Source organism: Hyposmocoma kahamanoa, unplaced genomic scaffold (genome assembly GCF_003589595.1).
Source record: "Hyposmocoma kahamanoa isolate Upper Pololo Valley unplaced genomic scaffold, ASM358959v1 95, whole genome shotgun sequence".
NCBI lineage: Eukaryota > Metazoa > Arthropoda > Insecta > Lepidoptera > Cosmopterigidae > Hyposmocoma > Hyposmocoma kahamanoa.
In genome coordinates, this window is record NW_020654972.1 from 855484 (window position 1) to 869821 (window position 14338).

Here is a 14338-nt window from a genome sequence, read left to right on the forward strand (position 1 = left end):
TGAACGAAGCTCCTTTAACGAGCTTACTGTTAAATTATTTAAATGGGTTACAGTCACCATTTTAATGTTGTATACTATTTAATTCCTTGGACCAAATCAACAAATTCTTTGTCAAATCGAAATCAATTGTAGGCAAAATAAAAAACATATCATCCTCGCAATTGAGAAAATTAATCCTCAGGTTCATTTCAAAAAGATCGATTTATCAAGTTACATGTCGACGCGGCTTCCAATAGCAAATAAAAGTTAATAAATAATATTACGAAATATACACCAGGAGGGCGCCACAATCGCACCGGTATCTCACAGCGCCCTCTTCCGGATATAAATAATGTCAAGACATTTATTTCATAAGCACGGAAGCTCGATACGACAACTCTATGTTTCCTGTAGGAAAGTTACCGTTTAGCCAAGTACTTGACATTATGAAGCACGTAGAACGTTGTTTAAATTAATATATAGTAGTAAAAAATAGATATCCATTGCCTACCTTTCGACATCTAAATATGTGAGGAGATAGATAGATAGATTAGAAAACATTAAAAAGTGAGTATAAACAATTACTTATATTCTTAACTTTTCAGTTGTATTATAGTTGTGAATTTTGTAAGATTGTAATAAGAAGCCCTCGTTGATTAAATAGACAATATGCTAGACGCAGGCAATAAACGATATATTACATATCATATTTTTATGTTTATGTATATGTATTTATCTATTCCAATCCAGTTTATTCCAATCATGACTCTTTTATTTTTATACTTATTACTAGCCTACCATTATAACAATGTGCAGCTTTGTATTTGTACAGAAAGGATACTTAATAGACAAGGGTGGGATTTTTCACACCCCGTTTTACGATGCAATCTTTGGCTGTCATTGTCTTTGAAAAATATAACCACTTAACTCGGGTTTAGTGCTAAACTATAACTATTTAACGACTAATAATGTACTTACCTGGAATCACGAAACCGCAGGCTAAAGATTGAAACTGCTTTTTTTTTTACTAGAATAAGATGTATATGTTGCAGTGGTAACATCTGTGTACTGTCATGACATAATGAGACGAGAATTGTAACGTCATGCAAACGTAGCAGCGCGGCTTGTATGTGTGCTCGCCCGCTGCGTGTCATGTATGCCCATACATGACACGCAGCGGGCGAGCACACATACAACTCGCGCTGCTACATTTCTATGGAGTTACCATACTTATCTTACTTACTTCATACTTATCTATACTATGATATTATTCTGTATAAATTAATGAGTTATAGTAGCAGTAAAGCTTCTTGTGAAAGGGTTCGTCTAGGGAAGTACTGGCAGAAATAGGTAAGGACCTATTTCTGCCGCCAAGCAGTAAGAGTGCTGGTGAAATTACAGGGAAATGAGACTTGTCAACTTATGTGTCAGGGTGACGGACGCAGTGGCAATATCCCTCGAATCTTGGCGATTACAAGCCCTGAGAGTGGCAATGCGACTTGATAGACAGGCGTGTCGCTTACAATCAGGCCCACGAGTTGTTTGTCCCGTCACTTGGTATCATAATAAAAAAGAAGTATTCTTAATTTTTGTATAAATCCTCAATGTCCCGTATATCGAAAATGTTTAATTTAAGTCACCAACATTAGGGAAACCTTTACACTGGAATCTTTTTATCATGGAAAAAGCCGTTAATTTTTTCAGACATCTCTCTTGCAGTTTGTTATAAAAGCTGAATATAATTTAATAAAAGCGTTATATCTTTGTTGGGTCACGTAAGGGGGCGCTTCGGGGGAAAATTACATTTTGTTTGGCCACGTCGGCGACGGCGACATGGGACAACTCAGTTAACGAGTGTTCAGGATTCTTCGTAATTCTTTCATATCTCGCCAATCTCTTTAGAGATAGAAAAGAGAAAGCTCGGGGTTTACGTTACATTGTTTAGATTTTGTTTTAGTTACGTTATAGATTACATTACAATTATATTTGATACTGTAATTGTACTTTGGTACAGTTAACTGAAAAGAGCGTCGTCGAAGTCTTATTTTTATTTACTTTTAGTTATTTACATTAATTTTTTCGTATATTTTTAGTTCCACAAAAACATAGTATTATAATATTAAGTCTAGTTCAGTTCACCATTGTTAACTCTAGAGTAGAGGTGGTATTAAAAACAGCTTCCCGAACGCCTACACGTATAAAAATAAAGTTTATCTCCCCGAGTACGCTGGGGTTACCTCCATTATTTGAACATTAGCAAACTTGTTTCCTCCTACGGTTTACAAACACCGCAACAAATGTGCAAAATGTTAATTATAACCCTTTTTGCGAAGTATGACGTAATCCTGACAAGTTCCAGAATGTACTTAGCAGATACAAGTTACCTTTATAAATGCATATTTCGTTCAAAATAGAGATTGCATACAAAATTGTACAACTTGCTTGTCTTTACTTTAGTAAGATAAGTAAAATTTAGCACATTTTCGGGTGATGAAAACAAGTAATATGTGATATATATCTGAACTGTATTTTATTGCATATAAAAATAATAGAACTTTTTTGTTAGAATGTGCCGAACCTGCAGTGTTTTGGTAATAACGGAATTTGAAGGTTAAATTGGAGTTTACAATAATCTTCATTCTTCGTATAATCGCCAAGAACTTTAAAGAAAAAGGAGCGCTTCGTAGCATTCGCCTCAATTACTTAAATTCATTTCCTTATTAGTTTCGTCAAATTTATACCTATGTCCTAAGTGCCATTAGGTTTAAGTTTTTAATGACACTTTTTTTAAATCCCGACGTAAAAAGAGGGGAATTGTGGAAAAGGCTTCCATAATTATAATACATTCTTTATATAATACACACTTCCATAATACAAAGACATATATCTAATTAGACGCCGCAAATACCAAGCGTACCACATTTTTTATACCTCCGATGACGCCACATGCGCTATTTAGTGATGGGAAAGCTCCTACGACACTAAAGTGATTGATTAAATCGAAGACGCGATTGCAGCAGGTACTTAGAATATTGATTTTTCATGTATTTGTTGATGAGAAGCCGTGAAATTTTAATATAGTAAAATAATACCAGAATAAGATAAGTAAGTCCTTCAATAATAGGCGTTTTGATAAAAAATGTTGCTTAGTAAAAAAAAAAACAACAACAAACTTTATAGAACATTTTTATCATTTTCTAAGGTCTTAAGAATTATCATCCTTTTGTTTCCTAAATCGATCAGAATCGAAACCTGTGTTACGTCAAGTGAACACCACTGATCGTAAAATTTGACCAAAAACATGACGAAGCGGCCGTACCACGAAACTGAATGCATTATACGAAAGTATCGCTCGTTCGATATTCATGCCCTACGAAAGGACCACAAGTGTACCGCAATAAGTAAAAGTTGCAATGTATTACGAATCACGCGGCATACACACGTTGGCATATTTGTTTTCTCGAAATTTATTCAAAATTAAAATAATTGATTTTAAATAAATTATGCATATTCTGATAACAAAATTACTTAACTGTGTAAGAAAACTTCCCTGTTTTTCATCTATTCATAGCTGTGATGTTTTTGCAGTTTCTGATGGCAAAATTACGCATTTTTCGCGTTGTCGACTGATGTTTCACTACGATAACGGCCGGACGCGTTCTGAAGCGTAGCAACGGCAACTAAGCTAACTTTAAATAGCAGTGGAGCTCCTTGTGAAAGAGTTCGTCCAGGGAAGTACTGCCACCTTACCTTTAATGTCAGCATTACTGTGTTCCAGTTTTGAAGGGTAAGGTGCTGGTGAAATTACAGGCACATAGGACTTGTCAACTTATGTTTCAGGGTGACGGGCGCAGCGGCAGTGCCCCGGAGATCTTTGCGATTTAAAGCTCTGAGTGGCACTGCAACTGATATGCAAATGCGTGTAGCTTTCCATCAGGCGCACGACTATTACGTCCCGTCACTTGATATTATAAAAAAAAAGAAAAATCGTTTGTAGCTTACATTGGGCACACGAAGTAGGTACACTTACGGCATCTATTTAGATATATGTCTGTTACCTTGTATCTGTGTGTGTCTGTCTATGGCATCGTAGCTCCGAGCCTTGTCCGATTGACATGAAATTTGTTATTCTTTGGAAATCTGTGGACATTGCAATAATGATAATAAACCTTGATCTGATACTGCAACCCGGACAGACTGCAGACTACCCAACTCCTCAACGACTTACAGCAGAACCATCGTGTTTGAGCTCCTTAATTTTGTCTCAACAATTTGTTGTGCAACAACAGTTGCTGTGCCACTCAGAGCTTTAAATCACAACGAATGTAGGGGCACTGCCACTGCGCCCGTCACTCTGAGACTTAAGTTCACAAGTCCCATGTCCCTGTAATGAAACCAAAATGTCTGTGTTTTAATTTGTAGATGAATTAAGTAAGACCTTAATTTGTGTTTCAGATATGCACCACTGTATGTTAATTGTTTTGTACTGCCGCCGATAGTTAAATATGACATTTAAAAAAAATGTTATATATACTGCCGTGATCAGCAAAAAAGGCCGATCTGTCAGTATTTTTTTCTAGGTGGGTAAGGTATGAAGTTAACATAGGATAAAGTAGATATTTTTTTAATTTAATTTTTATGTAAACATTATTTTCTCGGCTTTGACTTTTTGACACAAGTGCCCTTTCAACTAATGACGGCAGTGTACATCTAATAACATAAAATAAAAATAAAATACATATATTTATTTCTTTTTTATTTGAATATCATTGTGTTTTTACTACCATGATATTTTTTTTTTTGAGAAAATACTCCACTAGTTTGTTATTAATGATTGAGAGATCAAACAAACTTCTTCTATACCGGAAGAAATTTTTCTTTGTTTGTTCTATTTATATATCTATAATAATAATAAAATACACAGTCCTGTTGGCCTACTATGAGCTCTTAGAGCAATCCTATTTAAGCCTGTAAGTTGGATTGCCTGTCAAATTCGTACTATGACCTCACTAAAACAATTCACTGTCCATGCAGTTTACGTTTTCCATTCGAAATCCGTTCACCTTTTCTTTCATTGCAAAATCGTATCATAACGTGCCATTTGTCATGCAAGTGGCGGCCTCATCTGTAAAAATAAGCAATTCAAAAAGTTACTCCGTTACTAACTTTTTTTACATTTTGTTACATTTTTAAGAAATTTCGTGTAACTTTTATTATAATTTTAGTTTCATAATTATTTCTTATCTTTATAGGCTATACAGCCAATTGTCAATAAATAAATACTATTAAGTATTGAGTATTTTTTGAAAATTTTAGTTCGAGTTTCCAATCTTTAAAGTAGTGTTGATAAATTATTGGCATGAATTGGATTGGAATTTTAATCATTTTAATAATTTTATTGACCGAAAATGGTAAAATAACTTTTAAATAGTGCCAAATTTGACTTTAATGCAATCAATGAAAATGTACAAATACACGATACGTTCCAATACCGTTATGAAACTACAAACTCACCTTATTAATTTTATTCATTTCAATTTCAATGATAATGACTAGACTAGACTAGCGTGTAATTTTGTCGTACGACAAATTGTAAAGTATGACTGAAAAGTTGCCGATGTTACAAAACACCGTTGTTAGTATAATCAACAATAAAATTAATAAAAAAATGTAATTATTCTCATTTTGAACACAATCGGTTAATAGTGCATGAACGCTCCCAGCATAGTACATCTGTCTATTTCTTTCATATGATTTAGTATGTAGTTCCATCATGCTCTTGTGAGATGTAAGCTAGCCAGCCAGAGACACTAATTACCTTTTAAAAAGTAAACCTCTTCATCCTGTCATGCCATTCCCGTTCAATTTTGTGTAGGCCAAGATACGAATTTAAGCAATTCAGTTTTACCACGTCAAGTGAATTGAATGGAACTTGGCTGGCTTGCTTATAAGCTCATAACAAACCATACAACATTGGTTTATTTGAGATAATAATTTCCTAACTTTGCTCTCAAACAATGTGAATAAAATTTCAACGGTCACAAAGTTATTGTTGAAAACATTCTTAGCCACAGAAATTGCGGGTCCGATTTTGGAATCAGAAAATACGAAAGGTAACATAATAACATGTTAGCGGTTTCTAAATGCCTTTTGTGAACACAGGTGTATTTATTTAATTACAAAACTCGGGTTTTCTATCGCCGCTAATGCGTCGAGGGGCAAATTAAAAGACAAATACGGTAGTTACGTTCTTAACGGGTCGAACGCGACTTGCTCCGAAGAGGGGAAAAGTAATCTCCTATAATGCGTCGTTTTAATTTCCACCCGTAAATAATAATTTGGTCAATTTTCCCTATACAATTTTGGTTGCGTGCACAAAGTTTTTATTAGAATTTTATTGTTATTTAGGCGTGTTTGTTCCTTGTTTCAGATTACATCGGTGGTTTTAAAGGAGCCGGGCGCTAATGTGAGTTTCTGAATTTCCTTTTATTTATGATACGAAAATGTAATTGAATTTCTCCATTTTCCTCTTCGCGAGTAAAATTTTGCGCTACAAATGCGCGATGAGGTAAATAACAAAATTTCTTGTCCACTGTGCCTAACTGTATGGGATACTCGTAAAATCCCAAAGCAGATAGGCTCACGTAAAACGAAACAAACTAGGGTCCAACGAAACTTTTTAGAGAGGGTAAAATTTAGTCAACGAAAAGGTAGCCCCAAACTATGAGTGTTAAGAAACTTTTATGTGCGGGTGCGCCATTTAACCACGAGTCAAGAGCTAATCCCACTAGCCGGCCAACGTAGAACAACGCACCTGAGACTCAGCTTTTTATTTCTCCGCGCATTTCCACCTAATTTTAGCCCACCGCAGAGGCTGCAGAGGTGGGCTGAACTTTGTCGGGCGTCATAAATTTATTTAACGGCCCGAAAGCAATAAGAGGCGGAGTATAAAAAGAAAAATACGATACCAACGTGCCTAGCCGTTATTGCAATTAAACAGAGGAAGTAAATCTTTCAATACGAGCGGCGAGCGTTCGCTTCCCGTTTCGTGCCTTAATTTATCGCTTTGTTTTAGTCCGTGCCGTCCCATTGACGGATAGCGATGTGTTTGATTAAAAAAGCTTTACTTAGTCTTGCCACCCCTTTTGGTTAGAGTGCTGAATACTAATCCACTAGAGGTAGACAATAAAACGGTTCGTTGGTGACATCTTTCACTGTCTACTGAAACTGCAGCACTGGGAATTTATTACTTTCCACATAAAGGTCTTGTATGAAATTGCATTACAGCCTTAAACTTAGTCCATTCTGCGAGACGTTATAACACCAATCACACGCCCATCGTTAAACACTTTTGGTATCGCACATTTAGCGGCATTAGTATGGAAAAGAAAATCTTCTTTCCATCGCACAAAAGCATTATCTGCAGTAGCGTAGCGACAACCAATTTATTCATCACATCCGTTGATACTTTCTGATTTTTTCATTTCCTCTGAGGAGTTTCCGATAAACGAGAAGCATTGGCTCACATTTATGACGAGAGCTCGATTGCTCTACACACGTATTTAATATGCTCAGTGTTGATTTATTCCACATCTATTACTACATCTCTCTTAGATGTAGACGACTTGAAACGTTTTTCGCCTTTTTCATGGAATCGACTAAACCGAATTTTGTTTGTACGAAGACGGGGAATGCGTCGCCTAAATTATTCGTTTGGATAAATCCCTGAAGCACTTTAAAGGAATGTGTTTTCCACGATTACAGTTCCAAATTAACGTTTAAACATGTTTCGTATTTTTATTTCAACACTTGCTTTTCCCGAGGAAATTACAGGATTAAACCTATTGATAGAATACACGAATATTTAGAAATGGGACCTTGAAGACCTAATTCGAAAACAATAGATACAATATTAACCGAAATTTACTTCATTTTCATTTGGTTAGAAACACGAAGAGGGAGAATATTCGCAAGAATATTATGTGAGGGGCAAGAATGCATCAGCTTCAAAATGGGTTGACACAACAACAAAATTTTATTATAATATCATCTTACAGCTTGCGTACTTTACAAGAAGTTGTTACGCGTGGGGCTGCCGACGCGCAATTTGTGTGGTAATAGGAAAATGAAGGGACGAGTGTTAGATTCAAATTGCTTAATGGTACGGAAGCAGGCATTTCATTTTCCGTTCGAATTGTTTGGTAATTTAGTGCTCTGTGTGCGAGTAAACGACGCGAAATTCGTCTTTTGTTTGCTGAGTCTGAAAAATGCTGAATTATTTTGCTATAATTTAATCTATTAAACGCTACAGCGAACAAAATTTATTCCACATTAAGCAGAACTTATCCATGTGAAATACACTCCAATCAAATCTAACCTTTATGTCTGTATACCGCGTTTCAGTCTATTATCATTTCCGATTTCCTATTTCCTAGCAGGCTGAAATTATATCCTATGTCGTTCAATCAGATTACCATTGCTAGAAATGATAATTCTATATATTGACGCGTCGCCAAACATGAAAAAGTTCTTTTAAGACCTAAATCAATAACGATGGTCATCCCTTTCACTCACTAGAGTATTTCACAAAGTTTACTTTATATAAGTATACTTTTCCGTTTTAGTCTTTTTTCTTTTCTTCGATTTATATGTATAAGTAATACCATGTATATTGATAATTGGTAAATCACTACATTATTGTAATATAATATGTATTATTACGTTGATCAATTATTCAGTAGCCGCCATTTTTAGTTACGCATTTAAGCAGAAATAATGCTCCATGTGAAGTACTGTCACCAATTGGGCCGTTCCGGATTAGGAAGGTACGGGCGTTGATGAATCAAATAAATAAATAAATTGCTAGATCCATAAGAAGTTGTATAAAAAAAAAACATATTGAAACTCTACGCAATTTCTGAGCAGATGATACAGAATCTATTGTTTGTAAATTATAGAAATCATTGGCAACCTTCTGTCGCTAATAAACCTTTAACTTATGATTCGTGAATCGGAAAAAATGATATCTAACTTCTGATAAACCCAACTTATATCGTAGCGAAAACGACTTAATTGTTACGAATAACCAACTTTCAACTTAATGCATACACATCACTCAATATTTATGTATAACAGATTACATTTAAAAACTTCATAACTGTTATGAAAAGTTTTATAAACAAATAAGTTTTAAATCTCCTTAGTCGCAACCTAAGCGCCAAGAATGTTATAATCCGGATTATTTTGCGTCAAGTATTGTATAATGTATTATGACCAGTCTCCTGATCTTAATGTTATGCCATCTCAAATTATCTTGGTGATGTGATCTCAACATTCCCAAAAACAATAGTCTTCTCCAAATGCAATACTCTTCTTCTTGGTCTTTTTAGGAATACACCAACTAATAATCCAACAACACCGGCTTTTAGAGTATGTTATGGATATCGATCAAGTAATAACCATATACGGTGTCGCGATGCCGATAAACAGAACTAGCGTATTTCAATTAACCGATTGTGTGCCGCAACAAAGTGAAGTTCGACAAAAGTTTATCAAATATTCATCATTGTATCGATTCTCGAATGTAAATTCCCGCACAAGTTACAGCCAGCGTAAGTCAGTAGCTATTTTCGTGTTTATGTAATAACATAAACACGATGTAGTATTAATAAATACTAGAAGATAGACAGTGTATTTCCGTTTGTTAACTCGTATTCTAAGTACATAATATTGTAATTGATACACTTAAATGTGTTAAAGTGTATTTACATGAGTTATATTACAACTATAATAAAATAAAACTATCATTTTTTTCCCACCCGGGAAGATGTAATGTGTGTATAATATTATTCCGATATCAATAAACCAGTCTTGTTTGTGGGACGCTACGTGTACCAGTACGTTTGCACCGTTCCACCTGAGTTACACCATGAAACCCGCTGCGGAGTATACGGCTAAATTAAAACATGCCAAATATAGTGCATTGGAACCGATGTACGATTTTGTGCCAATTGCCGTGGAGACTGCGGGAACTTGGGGTGCGGAGGCCAAATAATTCATCAGTGAGTTGGATCGTTGGTTTAGAGATAGAGGCTGTGATCCATGCTCTGGTTCTTACTTGGTGCAACAAATTTCGTTAGCCACCCAGCACGTATTGCTGCCAGTGTTACAGGGATGTTTGAACCAGCTAAGATTCAGAGCGGTCCTTTTTCATTGTTATAGTCAGATAAAAATGGCTAAATCTGGCGAATTGTATTATTGATTGAACGAAGCCGGTTACTGATTTATATTTGTGTCTACCTGACGAAACCTACGTTGCGGATTGACATTGGTAATAAATTAATTTAGGTTTTCAATGAATATAGATTTAATTTTCATGTAAAAAGTTGAATTCTATAAGTACGTAGTTGATGTTTCTCTATTGAGTAGCAGTAGGTGGCGACTACACAGAAAGCACTTAGTTGTCGCACTGTAATGCCCGCATTTGGTTTTTTGAGGTCCATATAGCGAATGAAGGTAACCCGGTCTTATAATATACTGATATTTACTTTTACGGTTACTCTTATCTGAGATCTTTGTTTCTGCAACTTCACGAGATTTAGAAATAATATTTTAAAAGTAAATGTATTCTTATCGTCTATATTTATATATTACGTACTTTCTTGAACTTAATAAACATAAAATTAACTAAAATTGTAACCGAAAAAACTTATAATAAATATTAAATAGTAGCTAATAATTGCAACTGCGTTGACGTTTGTACAGGGGCAGGTTTGTCATGAATACACCCCACGAAAGATGGTATCGGACACCGCCACCGCGCCCGTATTATTACGAGCCATGGTGAAAATACAAACAGCTATGATACCATTGTCACAGAACAACTACTGAAAATAGAGCAGACAGTTACACAAAGTCTTCAAATGAGTTGTAAAAAAGTGGTGTTATTAAGATCATTATCAGTTACTTATAAATATGTATAAAATGTAAATTCAGAGATATTTATTACTATATTATTTATAGAAATTCGTCTTGAAGGACTTTTTTTGTCAAAAATCAAAAGAGCAGACAAGCTATTTGATGGGAGGTGGTGATCGTTGCCCTTGAATTTGAGTATTTGTAGAGCTCCTTGTGAACGAGTTCGTCCAGGGAAATACTGCCACCTTAACTATTTCTGCCGGCAAACATGAGTATTACTGCACCACCGGAGGAGCTGCCACAAAGCCCAGTTAACTCGTTTTTCACACTCACTCCACTCACAAAAAACACTCCAGGAGACACCCGTTTTATGCCTTGCAAATTCGAGGAACGTGAATCCCGCGTGGTTTTAGTAAGCCAAGCGTTGAGATTTTGAGGATAGTTTCTACTCCTTTGGCGGGACGTGTGATGGTGGAAACGTGACAGCGGCATCAGTTCGAAAAGTTTCTCTGAGCACTCCCCGTCATGTAAACGGTTGTATACGCAGAGACTCAACTAAAAATACGTCAGAAACTAAATGACAAGATTAAGATTTTTTTTTATTGAATAAAACAAAACATTAGCAGAAACAATAATATAATGGAATAATTTGTAAATAAGTTATATTAAATGTAAAATAAACTACTAATTACATAGCACTGCAAAACTATTTATTTATATCTAATAAATAAATAAATAATTTTGGAGTGCTATGTAATTATTGTCTCTTCTTCTTCTTTTTATCGGTTCTTAACCATATCAGTGCAGGCCTCCTTCAGTTTCTGCCACTTCTCTCAGTTCTGCACCACCTGTATCCAATTCAACCCCGCCACTTTCTGTATGTCATCTATCCAACTCATCTGCGGTCTCCCTCTGAGGCGTTTTTCACCCGAAAGTCGCCATTCGATAACCGCTTTACACCAGGAGCCGTGCTTTGGAACAACGTGACCCACGTGAACAACGTGACAATGTAATTATTATATCATATATAATAATATTGTAATAGTGAATAAGATGTACAAAATTTACATTCAGTTTACATTCTCTCCTTAACAAAAGCTTGTTCTAGTCTAGAATGTAAACCTAAACACGTAGAGCCGTTACACACGGCGGCTTTTAGCAGCGAAGCTATGCATGGCCAATTATAAATAAACAATTTTTTTACGTATATTTCTAAAATGATTATCACAAAAAAAGAGAGAAATTGTGGTGCTTGTGTATTCGATTGCGAAGAAAATTACAATCAAATATATCCATGTCTAAATCATCGCCGCGATCAGCCATAGGGCGCGTTCAAATTAGCCGCTCTTAGACACCGCGCGGCGGTCACTTTTCATGCAATTTCTAGAAGCGCTGCAACAGTCACGCTCGGCTGCAGTCACAGCTAGTGACTAGTGTACATGTTAATGTTAAAATTAACCACGATGGATGAATATCGAATTGATGAATTTAAAGAGAATGTAAAACAACACCCTGCAAAATTGTATAGCAGTTCCGCCAGTTATTCCAATCGACTGGATAAAAAAGGCATGGGAAAATTTATGTCTAACATTTATTGACAATTTTGAAACTGAAACTACAACTGAAAAAAACATAGCAGGTGAGTCATTTTTAATACCTATATGGGAAGTGTGTGCCCCAAGAACTAGGTAAAAGTAATGTTTCTTCGTCAGAATCCATCGGGTAACTGAGTCGAAAGATACAACATCACTAAACGTTTGATCGCAATTCAGCAGCGCGACAATCGCGCGGCCGCCGCGCGGCTGCAGCGCTTCTACCAGCAGCTAATTTGAACGCGACCTAAGGTTATTGTACGCCCGACACATTATTTTTTAACTATAACTATACCTAGTCTTGCCATAAATATTGCAATAAAGAAAAAAAAATTTAACTGCAAATAACATTTATTACTTTTATAGTGTGTTAGTTTAATACATAAATATACAACAATTAAAAATATAAAAAGCTTATTCGAAGTGGTCTCCATTGGCTGCAATACAATCCTTTAAACGTTGAGGCCGGTTATCAATAGAAGCACGCACTCTTTCCATGGGAAAATTCTTCACTGCCAATCGTATAAATTGTTTTAGGGACTCCAAATTATCATGGCGTTTAGAGCAAGCTGTACTCTCTAAAACTGACCATAAATCATAATCCAGCGGATTAAGATCGGGACTAGACGACGGCCAGTCTTCAGCTCTGATGAAGTCCGAAACGTTCGCTTCCAACCAAGACTGCGTGGACCGAGCTTTATGACCCGGCGCCGAGTCTTACTGGAAGGACCATACTTGGTTATTGAACATGGTGATGTTAAGGGGCTTAACTACCTTCTCAAGAATGGTATCTTGATACACTTGTGCCGATGTTTTGATACCTTTTTCACAAAAATATGGCTCAGTCACTCCTTCATAGCTAACACCCCACCAAACCATCACTGAAGTCGGATAATGTCCACGTTGCACTCTGTCGACTAATTGGGAAGCTTCCTTAGAGCTTTGAGCATAAATACGGTCATTTTGTTTGTTAAAATGTTGCTGAATTGTAAAAATTTTCTCATCCGTAAACAAAATTTTTCTGTGACCTCCCTTTGCGTACCGCTTCAGTAGTTGTTTCGATTTTACCACCCTATTCTTCTTTAAATTATCAGTTAAGAAATGACCAGTGCGTCTCTTATAGGCTGCAAGTCCTAATTCATCTTTTAAAATACGCGACATGGTTCTAGGTGCTATCTTCATATCCCGAGATAAAATCTTTTGCTTTCGGACAGGATTTCTTCGAATTCTTTCCCTTACTGCTTTGACCACCTTTTTGGTACGAACACTACGTGGACGGCCAGATCTTTTCCTGTCACAAACAGAGGAAGTCTCATTGTACCTATTAATAGCCCGGTACACAAACATTTTACTAATACCAAGTGTATGGAGAGTTTTAAAAATTGCATTTGGCTCCATACCTATTTTGTGTAATGCAATCACAGCGATTCGGTTCTCTTTATCACCCCACTCCATTTTAATATCGCAAAATATTGTACAATGTATTGGCGCCAAAATGTGAAAACACAATGAACAATCGTATAAAAATGACAGATTCGAAATTCAAATGTAATATTTTTTTATTTTTAAGTGTAACAGTATTTATGGCCAGACTAAGTATAATCATAAAATCTCTTTTCCCAAATCGTTTGCCATTCACGTTTCTATGGTGTGTCACGTCTACATTGTAGAAGCAAGTATATTCGATATAACCCCTACTACAACTTATCTAACTTGTGCTATCATTAAGGTAATGTGCCTTGCAATCCAATGAACACAGCATAACTTTGAAAATAATTCAATCAAATTATCATAGCGTGACAAGATTACCATTATAACCTCGTAGGACTGCTTTTCTGAGTTATGTGTTG

General features: G+C 35.8%; 1 protein-coding gene across 1 annotated transcript in view; it reads left to right on the forward strand.

The window, feature by feature from the left end:
* The window catches only part of LOC113238179 (semaphorin-2A), a 512200-nt gene that overhangs the window by 257094 nt on the left and 240768 nt on the right, over positions 1-14338 (forward strand). The window contains exon 3 of the mRNA XM_026474944.1: positions 6410-6445. The gene's annotated coding sequence lies outside the window, so the exon portion shown is untranslated. The remainder of the gene's footprint in view (positions 1-6409; positions 6446-14338) is intronic.